This window comes from Myotis myotis, unplaced genomic scaffold, assembly GCF_014108235.1.
Source record: "Myotis myotis isolate mMyoMyo1 unplaced genomic scaffold, mMyoMyo1.p scaffold_m19_p_11, whole genome shotgun sequence".
In the NCBI taxonomy this organism is placed as follows: domain Eukaryota; kingdom Metazoa; phylum Chordata; class Mammalia; order Chiroptera; family Vespertilionidae; genus Myotis; species Myotis myotis.
Window position 1 is genome coordinate 63,409,584 of NW_023416315.1, and position 25,079 is coordinate 63,434,662.

Genomic DNA, 25,079 nt, shown 5'->3' on the forward strand with positions numbered 1-25,079 from the left:
TCTGAGTGTGAACATTGTGATTGGTGTGTGTGTGTACATCAGGACAGGTGTGGGTACGCTAGGAGCCTTGGCCCTGTCAGTGGCTCTGAGCCTGTTGATGTTCTCATTGTCATTGTGACTCCTGGTGCCCCAGAGTGCCTGGGCACGTGGCTTTCCCAGCCTCCTGATGCAGGTCGCTTAGTCAAGGGGCATATGACTATTGGAGTTTTTGTGTGTGTGAAACTGTGTCCTGGGTTCCTCACTTCTGGAAGTTCAGGTTCTTTGGTTGAATCACCTAAAAGGCAGACGTGGGTTGCCTGCAGTTCCCTTAATTCTTCCAAGCTGGGTCACCCACCTCCACCCACTCTGAGAGGCCAGCACACTAAACAGCCCTTTCCCACAAATGGAGTGCCTGTGAGAGGGACCCCATCTCCTGAGGATGAAGCCTCATGTATGAGGCCCCCAGTGGAAAGGCCACCAAGTCAAAATCATTCCATAATCTGCACACAAGATAAGGGCCTGGAACCAAGCTTAGTAACCAACCCTGCAGTTGCTAAACTCCCAGGTTACATCACAGAGCTGACCAAGGAAAGGGCATTTTCACGTGCCGGACAGGATTGTGAAGTAGCTGCTATCATCAGAGTCCACGTTTCAACTCACCCCTAAAGTAAGCACATGGGAGCAGGACAGAGCTGGACAATGTTGCCTTCCTTTTCTGAGAGTCCTCTTGCCAGAGCTGCGTTTCCTCCCCAGAGGATGGGTTCACTCCCTCCCAGTAAAGCCATACTTTTGCTTTCAAAGCAGGAAGCTCACTAGTGTGTGGACAAAAAAGGAGCCACACACTAAACCTGACAAGCTCAGAGGAGGTAAGCATGGTGGCCTTACAAACTCGTGAGAACTAAAGTAAGCACATAAGATGGTCTGAATGGAAAACTTTCTAACTAAAAGCTGTTCAAGGCAGGCAGTCATGTCCTAGGTCAGTGGTCAGCAAACTCATTAGTCAGCAGAGGCAAATATCAACAGGACGATTGAAATTTCTTTTGAGAGCCAAATTTTTTAAACTTAAACTATATAGGTAGGTACATTGTTATTAACTTAATTAGGGTACTCCTAAGCTGGCCTTTGCTAAAAACGTCCTCAATCTGATTGAGGTACGTTCGCTGAGGGCGACCCCTTCCAACTCTCCCATCCACACTCGTCTTGTATAGTTGTTTCGTCTGTCTCCTTTCGTTCATCCTCTCTGTATGTCCAAACCATCTCAACATACCTTTCTCAATCCTCGACACTACATCTTCTTTCACTCCACAACGTTCCCTAAAATTAACTTAATAAACTTTACTTAAAGTTTTAAGTCTTAGTTAAACTATAGGTACATTGAATAAAACTTGGTATCATACTTAATAACGATATTATTTATTGATAAAATAAAATACCTGTAGGATTTGCAGCTGGTTGGACAAATACAGGTAACTTTATGCTTCAAGTAGGTACTTTTGTCACCCTTGCGCGATTTGCGGACGCGACTAGCACTAACCACTGCACAATGAGACTGCTGACTGGCTCACTGAACTCGTGCATGAATTGCGCGCGCCTCCCCCGCGCTGTGTATCCCATGGCCCGACCGTCACCCCCACTTCTTCTAAAGCCACTTCTTCAAAATAGACTCGCCCAGGCCGAAAACCGACTTCTGCTCATGGGCCACGAAGTTTCAGTCGCACTGTACGTGCGCGCCCGCACATGGTATTTTGTGGAAGAGTCACACTCAAGGGGCCAACGAGCCGAATGTGGCTCGCAAGCCACGGTTTGCCGACCACTGTCCTAGGTGGTATTTTTCCCTAACAAAGGTCAGTCTTTAACTTAACTGAGCCTGTCTATCATCCTTATTTTATTTATTTATTTTTTTGCATCTGAGATAACATACCTGATAACATACCTTTGGAATATCAAGTAATTCCACACTCCCCCCTTCAAAGCACAACCATGGCACCAGAGCAGAGACCACAAATCATGTTCATTGTTAACTATTCCTCACCTGCCTGTGTAAAAGAACTGTGTCTATTCCTTTCACTTTTTATCAATCCCAGAGATTTCTCTTCCTCTTTGCTTTCTCCCTAATCTATCACCAGGATTTCATGTAATCCCCTTATGTCTCCTTTGATTCTGATGTATAAAATAAGTAGGAAAGCTGCCATCTTCTGGAGCATTCTCTCAATCCCTTGAGATTTTGTTTCTGGGCAATTGTCATCAGTTTGGCTCAAGTAAATTCATAAAAAATTCTTACAGGTTTGGACGTTCCGTATGTTGACATTTACATGGCTTAATGCAGCAGGATTCCAAAGAAGCCCACCAGAACCACCTTGTGGACTCAGACCCATGCTTGGTACCAGCAGGGGCCCATGGTGTCCCACTGGCTCCTTGTTGTGCAACAGCTGAACTTGGGTGAGTTTCAGTTGGAATTCCAGACCTCCCTGTTTTGAGGTAAAAGGCCCTGATTTTATTTGAGTTGCTTTTAAAATCCTCGAGGTGAAACTAAAGGTTTCAGATTGAGAGGCCCAAGGCTAAGATGGGACAGGAGGAAAAAAAGGCTTGCTGGTGTTTAACTTTGGCTTTTCAATTGGAATTGCTTTGTGAGAGTCTGAACAAAATCTTTTGCTGGATAAATGAGAGCCTGAACTCATTTGGCTCCAAAGATAAGAGGCATTTCCTCCCTGCAGCTCGACTCTTGGATATTCTTAGGTGACTAAGAATTATGTGTCGGTGTCAGAGGGCATCCTCATGATGTGTAGGTGCCCCATAGGGAATTCCAACTCAGCTGTAATTAAATAACTGACTTGCCCAGGAAATCACACATAAAGATTGGTTACTACCCAGCCGGCATGGCTCAGTGGTTGAGCGTTGATCTATGAACCAGGAGGTCACGGTTTGATTTCCGGTCAGGGCACACTCCTGGGTTGCGAGCTTAATCCCTGGTGTGGGGTGTGCAGGAGGCAGCTGACCAATGATTCTCTCATCATTGGTGCTTTTATCTCTCTCTCCCCCTCTCTTCCTCTCTGAAATCAATAAAATATATTTGAGAAAAATAATTGCAAAAATATAAAATAAAATAAAAAATTGATTACCTAGTGCTCTGAGCCATCACACCTGTATTAGACAGCTGGGGAGAGAAACTGAGACAAGTCGGAGGGTTTGAGGTGACTGGAGAGGTGGCAGTCCCTTGGAGCTCAACCCACAGCGGCACCCTTTCAACCCACTGCACAATATCCCTAGAATCTTGCTCAGACTCCACAGATCTCAAAAGAAGACTAAAATTAACATGGGGAATCCTGCCTGCAAGGCCAGAAATTCCCAGCCCCAGCCCCCAGTACAACTCCTGAAGGTATACAATAGGTAAGAAGACTAGTTGCAAGTACTTATAGAAATGGGAAGATTTCAGTAGAAATGATATCAACTTAAGATGGTCAAAATGCAGGTTTGTTTTTTTTTTGTACCGAAGTTGATTTTTTTGCATGCAAAATAGAAAATGCCATTTGTATGTTCCACCAATCCAAAGAACTGGGAGTAATAGGCACAATGAAAATGCTGTAGAATAGGCCAAATATTATAAATGGATTGGATTTTTTTGCTCAGTAAAATGAGTCCTTCAGTCACTGTAACTCAGAGGGAATTCCCCAATTAGGAATTAGTTATTATTTTTCTAATAATTTACTTACCATTAAGGCTGTTGCTCTCTCAAAAGGGAATGCCTCAACCCATACAAATAATAATTAACACATATTTGTATTCTTGAGATGGTGGCATTTGAATAAAATCCAATAACCATAGCTCAAATGCATCTAAGGGAAGTGGGAAATGTCCTTGGGACCCGTGGAATGACTTTTTTCAGGGTTATATTTGGACAGATAGAACATCTGCTATCCTATATAATAAAAGGCTAATATGCAAATAGACCAAATGGCGGAACAACTGAACAACTGGTCACTATGATGTGCGCTGACCACCAGGAGGTGGTGCACGCGGAACATGGTGGGCGTCGCCAACTGGCGGCAGAGCTTGAAACATGGGCATCAGCTGTGGCGGGATGGTGGAGCAGGTGAGCGGGGGCACCAGACCAAGGCAGGGTGCCGTCCCTGTCATTGGAGCGAGCCGCTGGTGGTTACTGAAAATTCTTTGTTCCCACCTGCCGTGGTCTTGCCTGGCGCTCGCACCTGCTGCCAGCACCAGAGCCTGCCCCGCTCGCACCCACTGCTGGTGCCAGAGCCGCCACTCACACCTGCTGCTGGTGCCCAGCACTGGCCCCAATTGCTCGGTGCCGTCAGCAGGTGCGAGCGGTGGCTGCTGGACCCAATCGCCCCTCAGGGCTTTTCCACCTCCCCTTGTTCTTGAGAGGCAATTGGGGCTGGCAGCTGCCACTCACACCCACTGCCGGTGATGGCCTCACTCACATCTGCTGCCAGCGCTGGCCCTGCTCACACCCACTGCCAGGACCCAGCACCGGTCCCAATCGCTTGGCGCCGTCAGTGAGTGCGAGCAGTGGCTGCTGGCCCTGATCTCCCCTGAGGGCTTCTTCATCTCCCCTTGCTCCTTAGGGCGATCAGGGTAGCAGCCACTGCTCGCACCTGGCACTGGCCCCAATCACTCTGCACTGTCAGTGAGTGCGAGCGGGGCTGGTGCCATCAGTACATGGGAGCGGTGGTGGGAGCAGCACTCCTGGCAGACAGAGGACCAGGGCCACAGTCGGAAGGGCAAGGCAGGGGTGCAGAGTATGGTCCAAGACCTGCCCCTGTGCCCACTGCAGCCTTGTGGCCCACAGTTCCTTTCAAGGTGCACGAATTCGTGCACTGGGCCCCTAGTACATTTTATAAACTACAGTGGCGGTGATATTGTTCACTCCATGAAATCTTATTTTAGGACTCCAATGTTTTGGCTTTTTTCTAAAGTCTATTTCTATCTTTTTAAAAATTTTTTATCCTCACCTGAGGATATTTTTTTTTAATTGATTTTTAGAGATAGTAGAAGGTAGGGAGTGGTTAGAGCCTAGGCCTGCGGACTGAAGGGTCTCGGTTTGATTCTGGTCTAGGTCACATAGCTAAGTTGCAGGATCAATCCCTGGGCTGGGGGTCAGGGCACGTGTGGGAGGCAACCAACTGATGTGTCTCTCTCACATCGATGTTTCTTTTTATCTCTCCCCCCCCCGCCCCTTCCACTCTCTTTAAAAATCAATGGAGAAAATATCCTTGGATGAGGATTAACAACAAAAAATAAAAACCAAGCCAAACAAAACAAGAAAAGATAAGATTCTTCTGAGTCTCTCAGGGTTTATTTTTTTTATTTTTTTTATTTTTTTAATATATTTTATTGATGTTTTACAGAGAGGAAGGGAGAGAGATAGAGAGTTAGAAACATCGATGAGAGAGAATCATCGATCAGCTGCCTCCTGCACATCTCCTACTGGGGATATGCCCGCAACCCAGGTACATGCCCTTGACCGGAATCGAACCTGGGACCTTTCAGTCCGCAGGCCGACGCTCTATCCACTGAGCCAAACCGGTTTCGGCCTCTCAGGGTTTATTAGTAGCCCATTTCTAGATATGAGATGGCCAAGTTATTTTACTTGAAGTAGGCAAAATTGAAGCTTATCTTTTGAGATTTTTTTTTTAAATATATTTTATTGATTTTTTTACAGAGAGGAAGGGAGAGAGATAGAGAGTTAGAAACATCGATGAGAGAGAAACATCGATCAGCTGCCTCCTGCACACTCCCTACTGGGGATGTGCCTGCAACCAAGGTACATGCCCTTGACCGGAATCGAACCTGGGACCCTTCAGTCCACAGGCCGACGCTCTATCCACTGAGCCAAACCAGTTTCGGCAAATCTACTTTCTTTGTACAAACTTAGAGCCTATTCAAAGCTTTCATCTTTTTTTAAAAATATATTTTATTGATTTTTTACAGAGAGGAAGGGAGAAGGATAGAGAGTTATAAACATCGATGAGAGAGAAACATCGATCAGCTGCCTCCTGCACACCTCCCACTGGGGATGTGCCTGCAACCAAGGTACATGACCTTGACAGGAATTGAACCTGGGACCTTTCAGTCCACAGGCCGACACTCTATCCACTGAGCCAAACTGGTCAGGGCCAAAGCTTTCATCTTTTTACCTCATATTTCTTAGAAATTTAATGGATATACATTGTTTTTCTATGCCTTTTAGCTCAAGCATATAATATATATATATTATATTATTGGCTTTTTCTTCCTTAGATGTAGTAAGAAACTATTTTTATTTTTATTTATTTTTTTAGGCACCCTCCTTCCCCTTACTTCTGGGCCCCCTACTTCCCTCCCAGGTCTGGGAAGTCCAGGCTACAGCCAGGCCCCAGAAGACTCCTGGAAACACTTTTTTTTTTTTTTTTTTAAGAAAATAAAAATGGGGGGTGATTAAAAAATTTTCTCCCTAAAGCTTTCTCTTTTCCCCCCATTAGTTTTCCCTGAAGCTTTCTTGAAAGTCGGGGCTTTATCTATGAAAAAGTAGTAAAAGGTTGTTTGTAACCTGTGTAAAGCAGCAGCCAGCCTTAAAATAGTCCTTTCTGGCGAAGGGTTAGAACAATGAATACTAGTATAATTGTTGGGCTGCTGTTAGTATCTCTTAATCAAAATTACTAGATGATAGAATTCCAGAATTTGTTACATGTTATTACTTGATTATCAGTACTGGTAATCATTTAAAAGTAGACTCTTGCCCAGCCGGCGTGGTTCAGTGGTTGAGCGTCAACCTATGAACCAGGAGGTCACAGTTCAATTCCCAGTCAGGGCACATGCCTGGGTTGTGGGTTTGATCCCCAGTGTGGGGCAGCCAATCAATGATTCTCTCTCATCATTGATGTTTCTATCTCTCTCTCCATCTCCTTTCCTCTCTGAAATCAATAAAAATTTATGAAAAAAAGTAAATACCCTTGTCGTGCAAAAAATAAGATATAAAAATAGCCAATATACATATGAAAAGATGCTCAGTGTCGTTAGTCATTAGGAAATAAACATCAAAACCATGATGAGCTACCACTTCACAATCACTAAAACAGCTAAAATAGGAAAGAAAGACAATAAAAAGTTTTGACAAGACCATGGGAAAATTAGAACCCTATACATTGCTAGTGGAATTCTAAAATGATGCAGCCACTTAGCAAAAACAGTTTGGCTCTTCCTTGAAATATTAAACATAAACTTATAACCCAGCAATTCTACTCTTATATGCCCAAGAGAATTGAAAACATATGTTTGTATACCAATCTGTACACAAATATTCATATCAGCACTATTCATAACAGCCAAAGAGAGGAAACAACCCAAATGTCCATCAACTGATGCATGGATGAACAAAATGTGGTATACAGGCAGTCCTTGGGTTACGTCGGACTTGATGTATGTCGTTTTGTGGTTACTTTGCCATCTCCCATTTATTTATAATAAAAAAAAAGTTCCGTCATTTCGATGTATGTACATATGTGCTTTATGTTTTTTATTAGTTATTTACCACAAGTAAAAGTCAGGAATTGTTATCTTTCTTTTAATTTTTTTTTTACTGTTTCACTTCATTACTGCTGTGTATGTGCTCCATGTGAGTGACATAGGTGCTTATGTAGGTGGGTTCCGACTTACGGCACAAACCGTGTTATGTCGAGCCATGGGCACAGATCTCTGACATAACCCTAGGACCTACTGTATTCATACAATGGAATGTTATCCTATCTAATAAAAGAGAAACATGGTAATTAGCCATACATCCGCTACCCTTCCCATTGGCTAATCAGGGAGATATGCAAATTAACTGCCAGCCAAGATGGTGGCTGGCAGCCAGGCAGCTTGAAGCTAACATGAGGCTTGCTTGCTTCAGTGACGGAGGACTCCAAGGTTCCCCGCCTGCCTTGCCAGCCTCTGAGCTTGCAGTTTGAAACATTGTTACAAATATAGAAGCTAAACAAAACCCCAGAAACCTGCTTTCAGCCAGCAGGGATATCAGAGCTGGAGTTGATACAGTGTTTCGATTATAGAACCCAAACAAACCAGATACCTGCTTTCAGTAGCAGAGGCCTCAGAGCTGGAGCCAGAGCTAAAGCTGGTCCAGAATAAAAAGAAAGAAAAAAAGGAGTGGTTGGGAGCTTCAGTCACCCGCCAGCCTGAAAACAGCCCTCAGCCCCTCACCCAGATTGGCCAGGCACCCCAGTGGGGACCCCCACCCTGAAGGGTGTGTGACCAGCTGCAAACAGCCATCATCCCCTCATCCAGGCTGGCCAGGCACCCCAGTGGGGACCCTCACCCTGGTCCAGGACACCCTTCAGGGCAAACCAGCCGGCCCCCACCCATGCACCAGGCCTCTCGCAGTCTGGGACCCCTCAGGAGATAACGACCTGATGGCTTAGGCCTGCTCCTGGGTGGCAGAGGGCAGGCCCAAACCCTAGGAACAATTCACATACAATAATATTCACTCTTTTAGTGTACAATTGCTGGGTCATACGGTAACTGTGTTTAACTCCTTGAGGAACTAGCACACTTTTTTCCAAAGGAGGAACATCACTTATATTTCTACCAGCCATTTATGAAGGTTCCTGTTTCTCCACATTCTTGTCAATTCTGATCCACTTTTTTTGCTTTGTTTTTGCCTCTGGGTCTGACCGTCTATGAAGCGGCATTAAATCTTGCTTTTATTTGCATTATTGGGTCTGTGATCTTTGTATAGAGCTCACAGGGTTAGAAAACAAAAGATTGCTCTCTGCTCACACTTCAGGATTAAGAAACCAGCCTTATCCACACTAAAAAGGTCCCCAGAGCTATTTTTTATATTTTTAAAAGCCTTATGTAACCCATACGCTCCCTCTCAAGTAAGGTTGCTAGACTAACTGAAATGTCAAGTGATTTAATTTTGGTTCAAATCATTTAAATTAAGTTTAAACTGCTTAAGAATAGATGATGCAATTCCTTCAGGTTTTATCACCACCCAGTAGCACAAACCTGGCATCCAGTAAATGTTGAAGTGAATGAATAAATAATTATTAGTTCTCTCTTGTTAGTTAGGATCTCTTAGTAGGCAAATTTTTTGAGACAAAAATCAAAATGTGGATTCATGGATGCAGGCTAATTAATGAAGCCCTTGGTGTGAGAAGAGAGAGAACCTCTACCTTTAGGGAACCCAGAAGTGTGGCCTGTCCCCAAAGTCACTTCTTGGATAATACCGATGAGAAAGCTTCTCTTCTAAGGCCTGTGTCTTGCCCTGGACCTCTGCTCTCAGTTCAGCACTAGTCTGGCCCCAGATATACGCAACCCTTAGCACCCTAGTGTCCCACAGCACTATCCCCCTTCTCCTCCCCCTCCCCATTGTCTTGTTCCCATCCCCTTCCCCATGATCCAACACAGCTTTCTGGTGACCTAAAGTGAGTGAATTTGCCATATTCCTGCACATGTGTAAATGATATCATTCTCTTTCTACACAGCACCCCACCCCACCTGTATTAGTTTCCTAGGGGTGCCATAACAAAGTACCACAGACTGGGTGACTTAAAACAACGGAAGTTTATTCTCCCGTAATTCTGGAGGCCCGAGTCCAAAGATGTCTGCAGGGCCCCGCTGTCTCTGAGGGTCCTAGGGGAGAATCCTTCCTTGCCTCTTCCAGCTTCTGGGAGCCCCACACATTCTTCGACTTATGAAGCCACACCTCCAATCTCTGCCTCTGTCTTCACATGAGTCTTCACGTTTGTTTGTTGCCCCTGTCGATCCCCTCCCCCCACCCCCGACCCCGCCACCCCTTCAAGCTCTGCTATGCATTTAAAACATTTTTTTGTTATGTTTTAGGTATTTTGTAATTGAGAAGATCGTTGAATTATCTAGTTCTTATAGTGCCTGAAATAGAACTCCCCAGGGGGTGGGGGAGACTGCACAGATAAACACATAATTTTCAGTGTTCATAGATCCACCGGAGTCCTTATGGGTCCCCGAAGATGAGTCGATCAGATAATGGAGTTCCTACTGCTGTTAGATATCAGATCTACTCTGGGTAACCTAGAATCGTGACCCAATCAGAATGCATCACCCTTAAGAGGAGTGTGAAGAAGTGGAATCAGTGCTAAGGCTTTCAAGTAGTCAGGAAGACAGGTATTAGAGACAAAGGCTGGTCTTTCTGATATCTTTAAATCAATCACCCCTCCATCTAATGCTCCCATAATGTGGGGCTCTATGGAAAGGCCTGTGAACACTGTGCCTGGCACATAGTAAATACTCAGGAAATATTTGCTGACTAAATGTTTAATGCATTAACTGAGTCATTGTGTCACAAGACACCTCCTTGATGGTGCAGTAAACTTCCCTCTCTATTGATGTGACCAACCCCCAGGCCAGTGTTGGAGGAGTCGTTAAAACATTGGTACAGCCCTAACCGGTTTGGCTCAGTGGATAGAGCATCGGTCTGCTGACTGAAGGGTCCTGGTTCGATTCTGGTCAAGGGCATGTACCTTGGTTGCGGGCACATCCCCAGGAGGGCGTGTGCAGGAGGCAGCTGAATCAATGTTCCTCTCTCATAGATGTTTCTAACTCCCTATTCCTCTCTCCCTTCCTCTCTGTAAAAAATTAATAAAATTTATTTAAAAAACCAAAAACCAAAAAACACCACATTGATACAGAAAAATGAGTGCATTGGGAGTGTATGCAATGGATAGTCATTTCAGATTATTTGAAGAAATTTTCTTGTAGAGGGTGTACTTGGGGTTGAATTGTAAAATAAAAACATAAGCTGCTCCAAAGCTTACATATTATTACAAATATAAATATCCAACATTTATGGGACACTTATTAGGTACCATTACTGTTCTATGTTCTCTCCATTTATTAATTCACGAGAGGCCTGGTGCATGGATTCGTGAACCAGTGGGGTCCCTCAGCCTGGCCTGCTGGGATCAGGCTGAAACCGGCTCTTCAACACCCCCCGAGGGGTCCTGAATTACAAAAGGATGCAGGCCAGGCCAAGGGACCCCACTGGTGCACGATTGGGGCTCGATTGGGGCCAAGGAGAGACCATGGGAGGGCTCCAGGGCGTATCCAGACTGACTCGCCCAGTCCTAATCAGCTGGACCCCAGCAGCAAGCTAACCTACTGGTCGGAACATCTGCCCCCTGGTGGTCAATGCATGTCATAGTGACAGGTTAAATGGTTGGATACTTAGCATATTAGGCTTTTATTATATAGGATTAGTTTATTGAATCCTCTCAACACCCTAGGAGGTGGATACTTTTATGATCTTACTTTATAGATGAAGAATTAAGGCACAGAGAAATGAAGTAACTGTCTAAAAGCAATAGAGCTGGAGTTCAAACTCAGGCAATGTAGCCCAATAGTTCGTGTGCTAAACTCGATGTGCTAAACTATGCCATAGTGCCTCAGCTGCGACTTAGGTTCCTCTGCACAGAGCTGCATATTGTTCCACAGAACATGTCCTGTGAAGACTCTGAGCCTTGCCTGTGCGCCTCTCTACCTGAAATGACCTGCTCTTTGTTTTTTCACCCGTGAACTCTTTTTCATCTTTTTAGACTCAGCTGAGATGCTTGGTGCCTCCAGAAACTGACTCTAGTTTGGACAATGGCAACAAGGACAAAGAGGAGGGGAATCATTTATACTCCATGGTTTTAAAAAAAAATCAATGGAGTTGATTATTGAAGCCAACAAGGAAACATCCATGTTGCCTCTCTTGGCCTGTGGCTCTGGAGACTGGGCTAAAACCTTGTGTGTGTCTGTGTTTGTGGGGGCTGGGGCGAGTGTACATATGGGAGGGTAGATTAAGTCATGTTTTAGGAGTTTCAGGAAGCACTCTTTGCATCTCAGTTCCTAGCTTGCCTTCCATTGGGAAAACAGATGTAATTGGTGGGAAGTCAGTCATAGTCTCCGCAGTATGATTTGGGTGGCGATACAAAACCCACCTGCCCAGGTGCACTTTCCTTTTTGTGTGAAATCTCCAGCTTTGGGGATAAAATGTTGTCCCCCAACAGGCACATTTTACAACCATGTACTGAGTTCATACTATGTACTAGATCCTGTGCTGAGTGTGGTCCATGTTTTTGTCTATTTTAATCTTCACTCTAATCCTAAGAAACAGGTGCAATAATAATTATTATATATTTTACAGATGGGGAAATTGGCCTCTGACAAACAACAGGAACATAGGAAAGAAAGAAAGAAAGAAAGAAAGAAAGAAAGAAAGAAAGAAAGAAAGAAAGAAAGAAAGAAAGAAAGAAACCCAGCAAAATCAGGAGTCACATCGACTTAGGAGCCCATGCTTTTAAATATATATTTTTTATTAATTTCAGAGAGAAAGGGAGAGGGAGAGAGAGAGAAACATCAATGATGAGAGAGAATCATTAACCCGCTGTCTCCTGCAGGCCCCACACTGGGGATCACCCGCAACCCAGGCAGGTGCCCTGACCGGGAATCGAACCGTGCCCTCCTGGTTCATAGGAGGGCAGCCACTGAGACCCGCGCTCTTAAGGATTCCTCGCTTCCTTTCATACTTAAGCCTCACATGTATATATCCTTTCCCGGCGCTTCTTGAAATAGAAGGGGCCATGGGGGGGGGGGGGGGGGGATGGAGACAATTGCTTCCTCCCAGCAGCAAGAATTACTTTACTAGGGAATTTCTGAGCTGGGGAGGAATCACTCTTTTATGCAAATTCCCGAATAACAAATTTGTCCCAGGAGAGAAGGGTAATCTAAGCGCCGCATCCCGACTTGCGGGGGTCAAGGTGTGCCTCTCGGGATTCACAGCGCTGGCTCCGACGGTCTGAGAGCGCAGGGCCCCCTCCCAGCCCTCTGCTCGCCGGGCCCTTCGCCCCCCTTGGGCGGCTGTGTGCTGCTGCCCGCCGTCTGGCCTTTGGGCCATCATTGGGCCATCGGGCCACCAATCAGGAGCGCACGGCTACGAGGTGGGGGGTGGAGGGGCTGCCCGGCGTGGGAGGAAGTGCGCGGGCGAGCCGCCCCTGGCCGTGGGAGCCGCGCTCTTCCCGCAGGGCTGACTCAGCCGGAAACAGCCGGGCCGCACGTAACGGGAAGGGAGGGGTCTGTCCTCACCTTTACCCTTGAACCCAGACGTAGAGGCAGGGAGAGTCCCCCAGACCTACCGCAGGAACCAGCATCCCTGCTGGCGGGCGGGGGCAGGGCGGGAAGGTTTGGCGATGGAGAACCACGTCTGCCCCGTCCCTTAGACGGGAACGCGCAGCCGCCTCCGAAGCCACCCTCTTCTCAGGCCTTAGGAGAGGGGTCTGTCTTAGACTGTTCTCCGCGTGGAGCGGCCTCCAGAAGGCGATGGTCCCCAAACTCAGCGAGGCAGCTGCCCCCCCCTCCCTGAGGATGACGACACAGCAACCTGAAGAGGAACCCTGGGGAGCCCCCAGAGCCTGGGCCAGAATCGCAAAGCTCCCGAGGACGGCAGAGTCCAGTCCAACTCCTGCTGCTACCACCAGAGGAGTCGGGCTCTGTGTTAGCAGGTGCTGCCTGCAATCCAGGCACCTGCGGCTGCAGCAGGGAAATGAGCGGGCAGGAAGGAGGTGAAAGGTCCCTGTCCAGTCAAGCCTCCTGCACCGATGACATCAGCACTCTGGGCTTGGCAGGGAGGGCCGGGGTGACTGAGTCTTTCCCAAAAGCTGGGGAGGCATAGGTCTTGCCCTGGTCACAAACAGGTCAAGGGCTTGAAGCCTTCAGGTGCTTCTCAAAAGCAGTGCCTCCTTGGGGATATTTCTACCCTGGCTAATTTTTAAAAAATGTATTTTTATTGGTTTCAGAGAGGAAGGGAGAAGGAGAGGGAGAGAGAGAGAGAAACATCAATGATGAGAGAGAATTATTGATTGGCTGCCTCCAGCACGCCCCACACTGGGGATCGAGCCTGCAATCCAGGCATGTGCCCAGAGCGGGAACTGAACCATGGCCTCCTGGTTCAGAGGCTGATGCTCAACCACTCTGGGTGGGCAACCCTGGCTAATTTTGCTTATAATAATTTTTAATGATTTGAGAGAGAGAGGAAGGGAGAGAGACAGAGACAGATGACAGGGGATCAAACTGCAACCTTGGTGCATGGGGACTACGCTCTAACCAACTGAGCTACCTGGCCAGGGCTATAATACTTTTTAAAAAGACAGCGCTGGCCAGATAACTCAACTGGTCAGAGCAGCCTCCCAATACACCAAGGTCGTGAGTTCGATCTCCCGTCAGGGCACATACAAGTATCAACCAATGAATGCATAAGTAAGTGGAACAACAAATTGATGTTTCTCTCTCTCTCTCAAATCAATAATTATTTTAAAAAAGAAAAGAAAGTAAGTGTTTATTAAAAAAAAAAAAAAGATGGTGAGGTTGGTGTTTTAGGTAACTGAATTCCAGGGTAGGGATGGGGGTGAGCGTCAGGACTGGCCTGGGCCATATGCCCAGAAGCCACCACGTGGGCATTATAGGGCAAGCTTGTTAGATTGGCTGTTCTAACACCCCCATCCCAACCTCCAGTCTTACACAACCGGGGAGCTCCAAAGATTTAAATAGAATAAGCCAAATCTCCTTCTCAACCATGGAGAGAATTCTGGTGTCCAACCCTCACCTATAAAATAAGTATCTCTATGCTAAAGTTTCTGCTGGGAGCAATGAGTCATCCCCAGGTCTCTCAAACCCATATTGAAGTAAGAATGTCTGAAACTGCAAGGAATTTTTGTAAAGATTTATTTGAGCCAAACAGAGAATACCCCAGAAACACAAGCTCAACAGACTGAGAAAAATGCTTCCAATAAATGACAGTTTATTTTATGCATTTGGAATTAAGGAGGGAAGTAAGGAAGATTACGTGAAGGTGAGAGAAAATAAAGTGGGGATTGGACTACAAAACAGTTAACAAGATTAGTGCTCTCCTGATGTGGTTATACTGTGAAAGAAGGGTCTGAAAGGGGGCATTGCAAAGGTGTGTTGACCTAGGTGCACAGAACCAATGGACAGGATTTGCTTAAGGCAAAGATAAACCTTTCTAAAAAGTCAGATGACTGGAGTGATAAAAAGCTACCCACGAAGACCTGCCCAGGTAAGAATTCATGACCAGACCACAACGTGAGGCTACTTTCCATAAAACTCCTTTTTTTGTCCACATTCAGAATGCGTGCAGCACCATCTTGCCGTCACCTCACTTCTGATCCACTGCCCCTGGTGAGTGAAGGGTTAATATAAGTCCCACCTAAGACTGGAACTTTCTCATCAGGGCTGCTGAAATGCAAAGCATGTCCACATGACAGCCAAGAATCAGACCATGCCTGGCCGGTGTGACTCAGTAGTTGAGCGTCGACCCATGAATCAGGAGGTCACAGTTGGATTCCCGGTCAGGGCATACGCCCAGGTTGCAGGCTCATTCCCCAGTGTGGGGCATGCACGAGGCAGCGATTAGTGATTCTCTCTCATCATTGAAGTTTCTCTCTCTCTCTTCCTCCCTGAAATCAATGACAATATATTTAAAAGAAAGAAAAATAATCAAACGAGGCCTGCCATCTAGGTAGGATCCTAGCCTGGGATCATGAGGGTCTTAAGAAGGTAGTGTCTACTAGTATATGTAGCAAGATAGGGAAGATTAGTGTAGGACTCACACTGTCATGGTGTGCATGTGTACATACACACACACACACACACACACACACACACACTGCCAATAAAGAGTTTACCTGTGGTAGGACTTCAGTAAATTACAGCCATTCTCAACCTGTGTGTCGCGACCCCTTTGGCGGTCGAATGACCCTTTCACAGGGGTCGCCTAAGACCATCCTGCATATCAGATATTTACATTATGATTCATAACAGTAGCAACATTACAGTTATGAAGTAGCAACGAAAATAATTTTATGGTCGGGTCACAACATGAGGAACTGTACTTAAAGGGCCAGAAGGTTGAGAGCCACTGACCTAGATGGTCTGTTCACTGCCCCGGAAACGTTCCATTCCAGTCAAGGACACATGCCCGGGTTGCGGGCTCGATCCCTGGTAGGGGGCATGCAGGAGGCAGCCGATCAATAATTCTTCCTCATCGTTGATGTTTCTATCTCTCTCTTCCTCTCCCTCCCTCTGAAATAAATAAAAATATTTTAAAATAATAATAATAATGTGCTTGAGGTTGAAGATTGGGCAGACACAGATGGTTAGATGGTGTGTGTGTGTGTTTCACACATCTGTGGACATTGGTGTGTTCCTATTCTTTAGGTCTGTCATGGAAGTAAGGAGGGAAGCCAGGGGAAGAACAAACATTGAGATAGATACCTTACGGTTTTTATCTTATGTCATCCTCACAACTCTGCAGTGTAGATTTTACTATCTCTGTTTTACAGGTGGGGAAACTGTGACTCAGGGATGTTATATAAACTTGCCAGAGGACACTGTAATGGTTTGTGGTCCTGATAGTAATGGTCACTTTATGTCTGCTCCAACAATTCAGGTTGACCCCTAATTCAACATTTAGGGTTCAGCATCTAGGACAGGGCACAGAAGAAAAGCACTGATTGAACCTAGTTCAGAGGAATGGTTAAGTGCTCAGACTCTGGGGTCAAACTGACCAAATTCAAATCCTACCTCTAGCCCTTTCTGTGTGGCCTTGGTATTAAGGTGGTGCCCATAATGCTTCAATGCCTTTTTTTCCCCCCAAAATGCCATCAAGTTCCCTTTATTTTTTTTTCTAATATGTTTTTATTGATTTCAGAGTGAGGAAGGGATAGGGAGAGAGAGAAATATCAATGATGAGAGAGAACAATTGATCGGCTGCCTCTTGCACTCCCCCTACTGGGGATTGAGTCCGAAACCCTGGCATGTGCCCTGACCAGGAATTGAACTGTAACCTGGTTTATGGGTCAATGCTCAACCACTGAGCCTCACCGGCTGGGCAAGTTCCCTTTATTAAGTAGCCAGGTCCAGACAAATTAACACATATTTATGTCCTAACCACATAGCCATTTGAAAAAGTAATAAATTGAAAGAAAAAGTTTAATTCAATTAAAGTTACCACAATTAGGTTACTACAGTTGCTCATGGGATATTTGTGACTGTTGGGCATTGCATCACTTTTCTAACTCTGGAACCAGACTGAACACCACCACATTCATTTCCTGTTCCACATTGACCTCACCTTGAAAAATCCAGTTTGCAAAGTCATAATGTCACAGATAGGACTGTACCACCATCTGCTGTAGAATCGGTGAACTGCCTTGAGCTAGTAGTTCACAGATGGAGAGTATTGCTGTTTCCCTGAAATTTTTCACATATACTGCGGAACCCCACTGTGGCAACTGGGAGCACCTTGGCGCACAGTTTGGGAACTGTGGTATCAGCTGGAAATTTTACTCGTCCTTCCTGTGCCTTGGTCCCCTCACCTGCAGCATGTGGACAGTAATACTCAGCTGATAAGATGGGGATGAAGTTTAAATGAGGTGTTTATAAAGCACTTACACAATGGCACTTGATACTGTCCATTAGAACCATCTGGGATCAATATATAAAAGCCTAAGCAAGTGAACGACTGGTCAACTGGTCACTATGATGTGCACTACCACCAGGGGACACATGCTCAATATACAGGATCAGGCTCCCTCCTGTCTGGATTGGGCCGAAACCAGCTATCCAACATCCCCCGAGGGGTCCCAGATTGCGAGAGGGTGCACTCCAGGCCGAGGGACCCGACTGGTGCACGAATCCGTGCACTGGGCTCTAGTAGTTAATAAAAATCTCAAATGGCCTAAAACCCTAACAACAGATCTGATGTAATTGGTTGGGGTGGAGGGACCCACTATGGGAGTTATTTTTAAAAAAATGCATATTTTTATTGATTTCAGAGAGGAAGGGAGAAGGGGGGGGAGAGAGAGAGAAACATCAATAATGAGAGAGAATCATTGATGGGCTGCCTCCTGCACCCCCCACACTGGGGATCAAGCCCACAACCTGGACATGTGCACTTGACTGGAATCGAACCTGGGACCCTTCAGTCCACAGGCTGATGCTCTAGCCACTGAGCCAAACCAGCTAGGATGGGGAGTACTTTTTTAAGTATCCTAAGGGATTTTAATGTGTAGCCAGGGCTGAAAATCGCTGACCTAGGACATAGTAAGTAAGCTATTTTTTTTATTAAATATATTTTATTGATTTTTTACAGAGAGGAAGGGAGAGGGATAGAGAGTTAGAAACATCGATGGGAGAGAAACATCCATCAGCTGCCTCTTGCACACCCCCTACTGGGGATGTGCCCACAACCAAGGTACATGCCCTTGGCTGGAATCGAACCTGGGACCCTTCAGTTTGCAGGCCGACGCTCTATCCACTGAGCCAAACCAGTTAGGGCTAAATAAGCTATTTTTAAAAATAAAAGTAATGGTTTTATTATGGTCAGGCAGAAAGAACACAAGCCTAGGTGTCCACAGGCCTGGATTCTATAATTTTTTTTTCATTTACAGGCCGTTTGATCTTGGGCAAATCACTTGCTGTCTCTTAACCTGTATTCTTCCATGTAAACTGAGGATAACTTCTGTCTAGCCTTAATTCACAGGGCTATCAGGACATGTGAAATGTGTGTGAAATGGCTCTTTATTTTATTTTATTTATTCATTTCTTTCTTTTTTTTTTTCCAAGTACCAATCAGCAGCCATTTAATGACGGCAGGTAGGTCTGACGGCTAAAAAGAGGTTGTGTCCAGCAGAACCCAATTCCATAGGAATCCAAGTCCCAGGGCTGAGAGGCAGCGGGTGTTGAGGACACGCTCATTGCTGGGGGTCGGTCTGCAGGACCCACTGGAGGCTGTGGTGGCTGCGCAGACCCCGAATCGCATTGTCGTAGATGGTGTTCACGCGGGTGCAGAGGGGCTGCTGCAGCTCCGTCGCCCGGCACACCACCAGCCCGCCCGCCCGCCACGCACAGCAGCAGCTTCAGCACCGCCCAGGACCGGTGTGCTTCCGGGCTGGCTGCTTACGGGACCGAGAGCCAGACTTGGGTTTCGATGCCTGATTCGTTTCCTCCCTGGGTTTCTTCTCGGGCTCCCGTTTGGATGCTTTGAGGGCATCGTACTCCTTCCTCCGGCGCTCCTTCTCTTCCGCCTTCTCCCGCTTGCGCACCTCCCGCTCCTGAGCCTCCTTGGCCGCTGCCTCTCCCGCTCCTGATCCGCCTGCAGGACCTTCATGTGCTGTAAAACCTTGCTGGCGCACTGCTTACACTGCTTCTCATCCAGGCAGTCCCCTGCCACTTTGGCCAGGGCAGGATCCAGGGGGTTATCCTTCAGGTCCAGCCACTTCAGGCTCTTGAGCCGAGCAAAGCTGACAGGCAGGGTGGCCAGTCTGTTTTTGAGGAGATCCAGGTGCTGGAGGTTGACCAGACGGCCGAAGTCGGCTGGCAGTTGCTGCAGTTTGTTCTTACTCAGGTCCAGCTTCGCCAGGCGTGTGAGGCCGCAGAAATCCGACGGGAGAGTAGTCAGTTTATTGCAGGACAGATCCAGTATGGTGGCCTTTGGGAGGGCAGCCAGCTCCTTGACCGGGACCTCTCCAGGTCGCTGAGGCTCAGGTCCAGCTCGTTGCCGTCCAGCTTGTCGCGGAGATTCCCGCCCTTGCTACCGGCCTTGGTCATGGTGACGCCGGCTGAGCAGCCCCGTCTCTCGGGCTGCGACTGGCAGGAGATGCTCCAGAAGCCGCCCTTGGGCTCAGTGGTCTCGCACCCAACCGACAAGGCCTGCGTCCTCCGCCGCCGGTGCAAAACCCCCGCCGCCCATCTGCCCGCCGGCCGCTCTCTGATCCCCGCGCCCCGCTCCCCTATTTATTTCTTTATTAAAAAATATTTTGTTTACTGATTTCAGAGGGGAGGAAGAGGGAGAGAGAGATAGAAACATCAATGATGAGAGAGAATCATGGATCAGCTGCCTCCTGAATGCTCCACACTGGTGATCGAGCCCACAACCTGGGCATGTACCCTGAGCGGGAATCGAACGGAACCATGACCTCCTGGTTCATAGGTCAACGCTCAATCACTGAGTCATGCCGGCTGGGCTGAAATGACTCTTTAAATTGTATACCAATGTAAGGCATTATTGGGAAGTAAAAGATGTGATCTCTTTCCTCAAAGAATAACAAACACTTGAGGGCCACTGCCCTCAGCTGGTCTGTACACCAGTGGGAGACCCACAGACTCACAGCTATGAAGATGGAGATGGCCTGGGTTCATAAAGCCTCAGTATGAGGGCCAAATGGCCCAATGGTTATGGAGTCACTGCAGTACTACAAAGTCCCAGCAGGGGGCAGCCTAGTCTCAGTTCCAGACAAGGGTTGTGTATGGCCATCCAAGCCAATCTGTTTTTAAAAATGTTTACGTGAATGTTTCCAGATTTTATGTATTTTTATTTGCCATTGTATCATAATACATAAAGTAATTGCTAACTCAAGAATTCAAACCAGAACAGCAATGTGAGAAGTAAAAGAAATGAAAGCTAGTCTTTACCTCCTTAAGGCTCTCTCTCTCTCTCTCTCTCTCTCTCTCTCTCTCTCTCTCTCTCTCTCTCTTTTTTTTTCTCTCTCTCTTTTTAAATATATATTTTATTGATTTTTTACAGAGAGGAAGGGAGAGGGATAGAGAGTTAGAAACATCGATCAGCTGCCTCCTGCACACCCCCTACTGGGGATGTGCCTCTAACCAAGGTATATGCCCTTGACCAGAATCAAACCTGGAACCCTTCAGTCCCCAGGCCGATACTCTATCCAGTGAGCCAAACCGGCTAGAGCTCCTTAAGGCTCTTTGGCAGTAGATCTTAGCAGAAAGTTTTTTCTAGATTTCTTTTTAATCAACATTTGGACTTTTGATGATTACATCCATATTCATCCATACTGGGTTTATATTTCATCCACGCAAATTAGATGTGCACATGTAATGAAAGCAATAGCACTGCACTAGTTTTAACCAATTAACAAGAACTCATCATTCTTTTACTCTAAACATAGCCCAAGGTCACAGGAAATGAAGTCCCAGGCCCCCAGAACTAACGCTCTGCAGTTTGTATGAAAGTGCCCAGGGCTTCTATTTAGCTCCAACTATCATGATAATAGCTACCATTTATTAAGCCATTACTATGTGCCAGACGCTTCATTTACAAACTGCTACTCTTCATGGCACATTATCAGAGGTCATAACCATCCTCATTTTTCAAAGAATTTCTGCCCCCGGTCACACAGCTGATATAGAAGGAGTTTCCAGCTAGGCCTTCTGTCTACCAAGCTCATTGTAACTCACTATAACACTCAGTTGTTCTAGTCCCAGGAGCTTTGGCTTGGAGACTCTCTGAAGTCCAGGCCAAGGCCTCAGGCAGCATGTGGAGAGGAGGCGCCCGTTCCCACAGCTCCCGGCTCTATCCTGCAGGGGCTGCCCTAGAGCTTTTTCACCCTGACGCTCAGAGGATTCCTGGCACCTACTCCCAGAAGGAAATCTAAGTGAACGAGGGCAGGGCTGGGATAACAAAATGAATCCAAGGAATGAAGTAAGTAAGAGGCAGAGGCCTGAATTTTCAGTCTCTTGCGGGACCTTGATGGAAACTCCATTTATAAGCAGTGTGGGCTCCTCCTGAATCCAGGAAAAAGGACAGCGGGGGTCTGTCTCTACAGCGGCAGGGCCTGTGCACCCAGCCAAGGCTTTCTGTGGCTACTGGGAAGGGGGTGTTGAAAATCTTGGACAGGACTAATCTTTAGAGTAATGCAATGCTTTTATATGAACCCTTTTCACTTCATGTTGCCCTACACCTTAAAAATATATATATATATATTGATTTCAGAGAGGAAGGGAGAGGGAGAGAGAGAGAAACATCAATGATAAGAATCATTGATTGGCTGCCTCTTGCATGCCCCCTCCTGGGATCGAGCCTGCAACCCGGGCATGTGCCCTTGATCGGAATTGAACCCAGGACCTTTCAGTCTACAGGCTGACGCTCTATCCACTGAGCCAAACCAGCGAGCGCACCCTGCACCTTTTAAGAATGAACATTTATCTATATTACATATGGTAGGCAGTGAAGCTGTTCTCCAAAGTTTTTGAGTTTTCATTGTCCTTATTTTATTTTATCTTTCTCTCGCTCTTTTTAAAAAAATCTTTATTATTGAGAGTATTATAAGATGTCTCCCCCCCCACCCCCGTAATCCCCCCTCCACCTGGTTCCTGCCCTGCCCCAGGCCTTCACCACCCTTTTGTTGGTGTCCATAGGTAAGATCTTTGGTTAATCTCCCCCTCCTCCCCCTTCGCTCTGAGATTTGTCAGTCTGTTCCATGTTTCCATGCCTCTCATTCTATTTTACTCACCAGCTTATTTTTCATTAGAGTTCCTGTTCATTTATTTTGATTTTTAGGTTCAATTGTTGATAAATATGTATATATTACCATTTTACTCTTATTTCTTCTTCTTCTTCTTCTTCTTCTTCTTCTTCTTCTTCTTCTTCTTCTTCTTCTTCTTCTTCTTCTTCTTCTTCCTCCTCCTCCTTTTCCTCCTCCCCCCCTCCCTTGTAGGTAACTGATTGCTTTTCTCTTGCTGCTTTTAAGATTCTCTCTTTGTCTTTAACCCTTGGCATTTTAATTATGATGTGTCTTGGTGTGGGCCTCTTTGGGTTCCTCTTGTTTGGGACTCTCTGCACTTCCTGCACTTGTAAGTCTATTTCTTTCACCAGGAAGGGGAAGTTTTCTGTCATTACTTTTTCAAATAGGTTTTAAATATCTTGCTCTCTCTCTTCTCCTTCTGGCACCCCCATGTAGTAAATGTTGGTAAACTTGAAGTTGTCCCAGAGGCTCCTTACACTATCTTCATATTTTTGGATTCTTTTTTCTTTTTGCTCTTCTGATTGGGTGGTTTTGCTTCCTCATATTCCAAATCGTTGATTTGATTCTTGGAATCCTCTCCTCTACTGTTGAATCCCTGTAAGTTATTCTTTATTTCAGTCAGTATATGCTTAATTTTTGACTGATCTTTTTTTATGTCTTTGACATTCTTAAAAGTCCCACTAAGTCCCTTGAAGCTCTCTTTGAGTCCCTTGAAGCTCTCAAGAAGTTTCTTGAGTAACCTTATAACCATTGTTTTGAACTCTGTATCCAGTAGTTTGCTTGTTTCCATTTCTTTCATTTGTGACATTTCTTTATCTCCACATTTTGTCTGCTTTCCTGTGTTTATTTCTATGTATTAGGTAGAGCTGCAATGTCTCCTGAAATTGGTAGAATAGTCTTGTGTAATTGGTGTCCTGTAGGACCCAGTGGCTCAGCCTCCCCAGCACCTGAGCTGGGCACTCTAGGTGTGCCCCTGTGTGCACAATCTTGTTGTAATTGAGCCTTGATTCCTGTTGGCATCACTGGGAGGAACTGATCTCCAGGCCAATTGGCTGTGAGGACCAGCTGAGACCTAAGTGGATGTACCGCTGTGCAGGAGACACCCTATGGAGCAGGACTTGCTTCAGTGGGGCTTTGGTGCTCACTGAGTCTTCCCCTTGAGTGTGTTGCTTGTGGATGTGTAGAGTTATAATCTGACATGGTATGTAGACCAGTTTCTTCCTCGTTGTGATTCTTCTTCATGAAGACTAGTTCCCCTTGACAGCCTCAATCTCTGTGTCCAGCTGTAGCCAAGTGATATCGATGTCATCGGTACCTTTTGGAGCCCATTGATGTCACTCTCCACAGACTGTTGCATGGCCAGCTCCATCTCATACTTGAGTCTGAGGTCTTCAGCAGCAAGACAGGCATTGTCAATCTGCAGAATAATGCAGGCATTGTCTGCAGAACTTGCAAAGATCTGAGCCCTCAGGTCCTAGATCAAGCATGTCAAACTCAAAGGCTAACACGGGCCAAAGAAACAGGGCATGCGGCCCACGGGTCAAGAGTTTGACATGCTTGTCCTAGATGGTCTTTGAAATAATGCTTCCAGCCTCTGACCTGGGGCCCCTTCTTCTCTAGGTGTTCCTGCATTTTGCTCTTCGGTCCCGATTATCAGCCTCCAGGCTTCTCACCCTCTCCAGATAGAACTTAGATGGTCATTCCGGCATTGCATAGTCTCTCTCTGGATGCCCCCTATATGCCCTCTGGACCCCTGAACCACCAATTGACCCAGATGCTGGTGGAGTGGGACAGAGATCTGGGAGCCTGAGCTTGCATAGACACTGGCCATGCTGCTGGCTAGCCAGGCCTAGTGGCTGGGCGACTGCATGGAGCCCAGAGTCCAATAGTTGGTGGAGAAGCTGGCGTGGGTGCTGGAACTCATGTTGTTGGGGAGGAAGGCGAGAAGCCAAGTCTCAAGTTTGGGCTATTGGTGTAAATGAATGGTTTAAGGAGCAGTTTGTGCAGAAAAAAAAAGGATTTTGGAGACAGATAGATTACAATTAAATATTAGCTCTGCTGCTTACTATATGTGTTATTTTAAACAAATTTTGAATTCTTTTTCTAACACTTATTAGAATGGCAAACAAACAAACAGACCATACCAAAAACAGAGCAACTAGAACTAGGCATGCAAAATGGTATGGATACTTTGGGAAACAGATTAGCAGTTTCTTATAAAATGAAACATGCACTTATTATATGTCCCATCAATCCCACTATTTACCCAAGAGAAATGCAAACTTATGTTTACACAAAAGCCTGTATGTGAATGACTATAAAGGCTTTCTTTGTAACTGCCCCAAACTGGAAATACCCCAAGTATCCTTCAACTGGTGAGTGGATAAGCAACCCGAGATGCAGCCATACAGTGGAATACTACGGTACTTGACAATGAAAAAGGAGCTGCTGATGAAGGCAACAATGAAGATGAATCTCCAATGCACCATTCTAAGTGAAAGAAGTCAGACTTGAGAGTCTACATATTATTTGATTCCGCTTATAGGTCACTTTGGAAAAGGCAAAGGTATAGGAAGACAGATTAGGGTGGGTGAGGGACAAGTGACTACAAAGGAGTAGCACGAGGTAACAGGAACTGTTTGATATCTTGATTGTGATGGTGGTTACAGGACTCTGTACATTGTCAAAACTCAAAACTGTATATCGAAGTGCATTTTACTGTATGGAAATAAATTTGTCTTT

At 46.1% G+C, this 25,079-nt stretch overlaps 1 pseudogene; it reads right to left on the reverse strand.

Annotated features, from left to right (window-relative positions):
* Positions 1 to 18,684: 18,684 nt before the first annotated feature.
* On the reverse strand, positions 18,685 to 19,763 carry LOC118665746 (annotated as a pseudogene).
* Between the last annotated feature and the right edge of the window lie 5,316 nt (positions 19,764 to 25,079).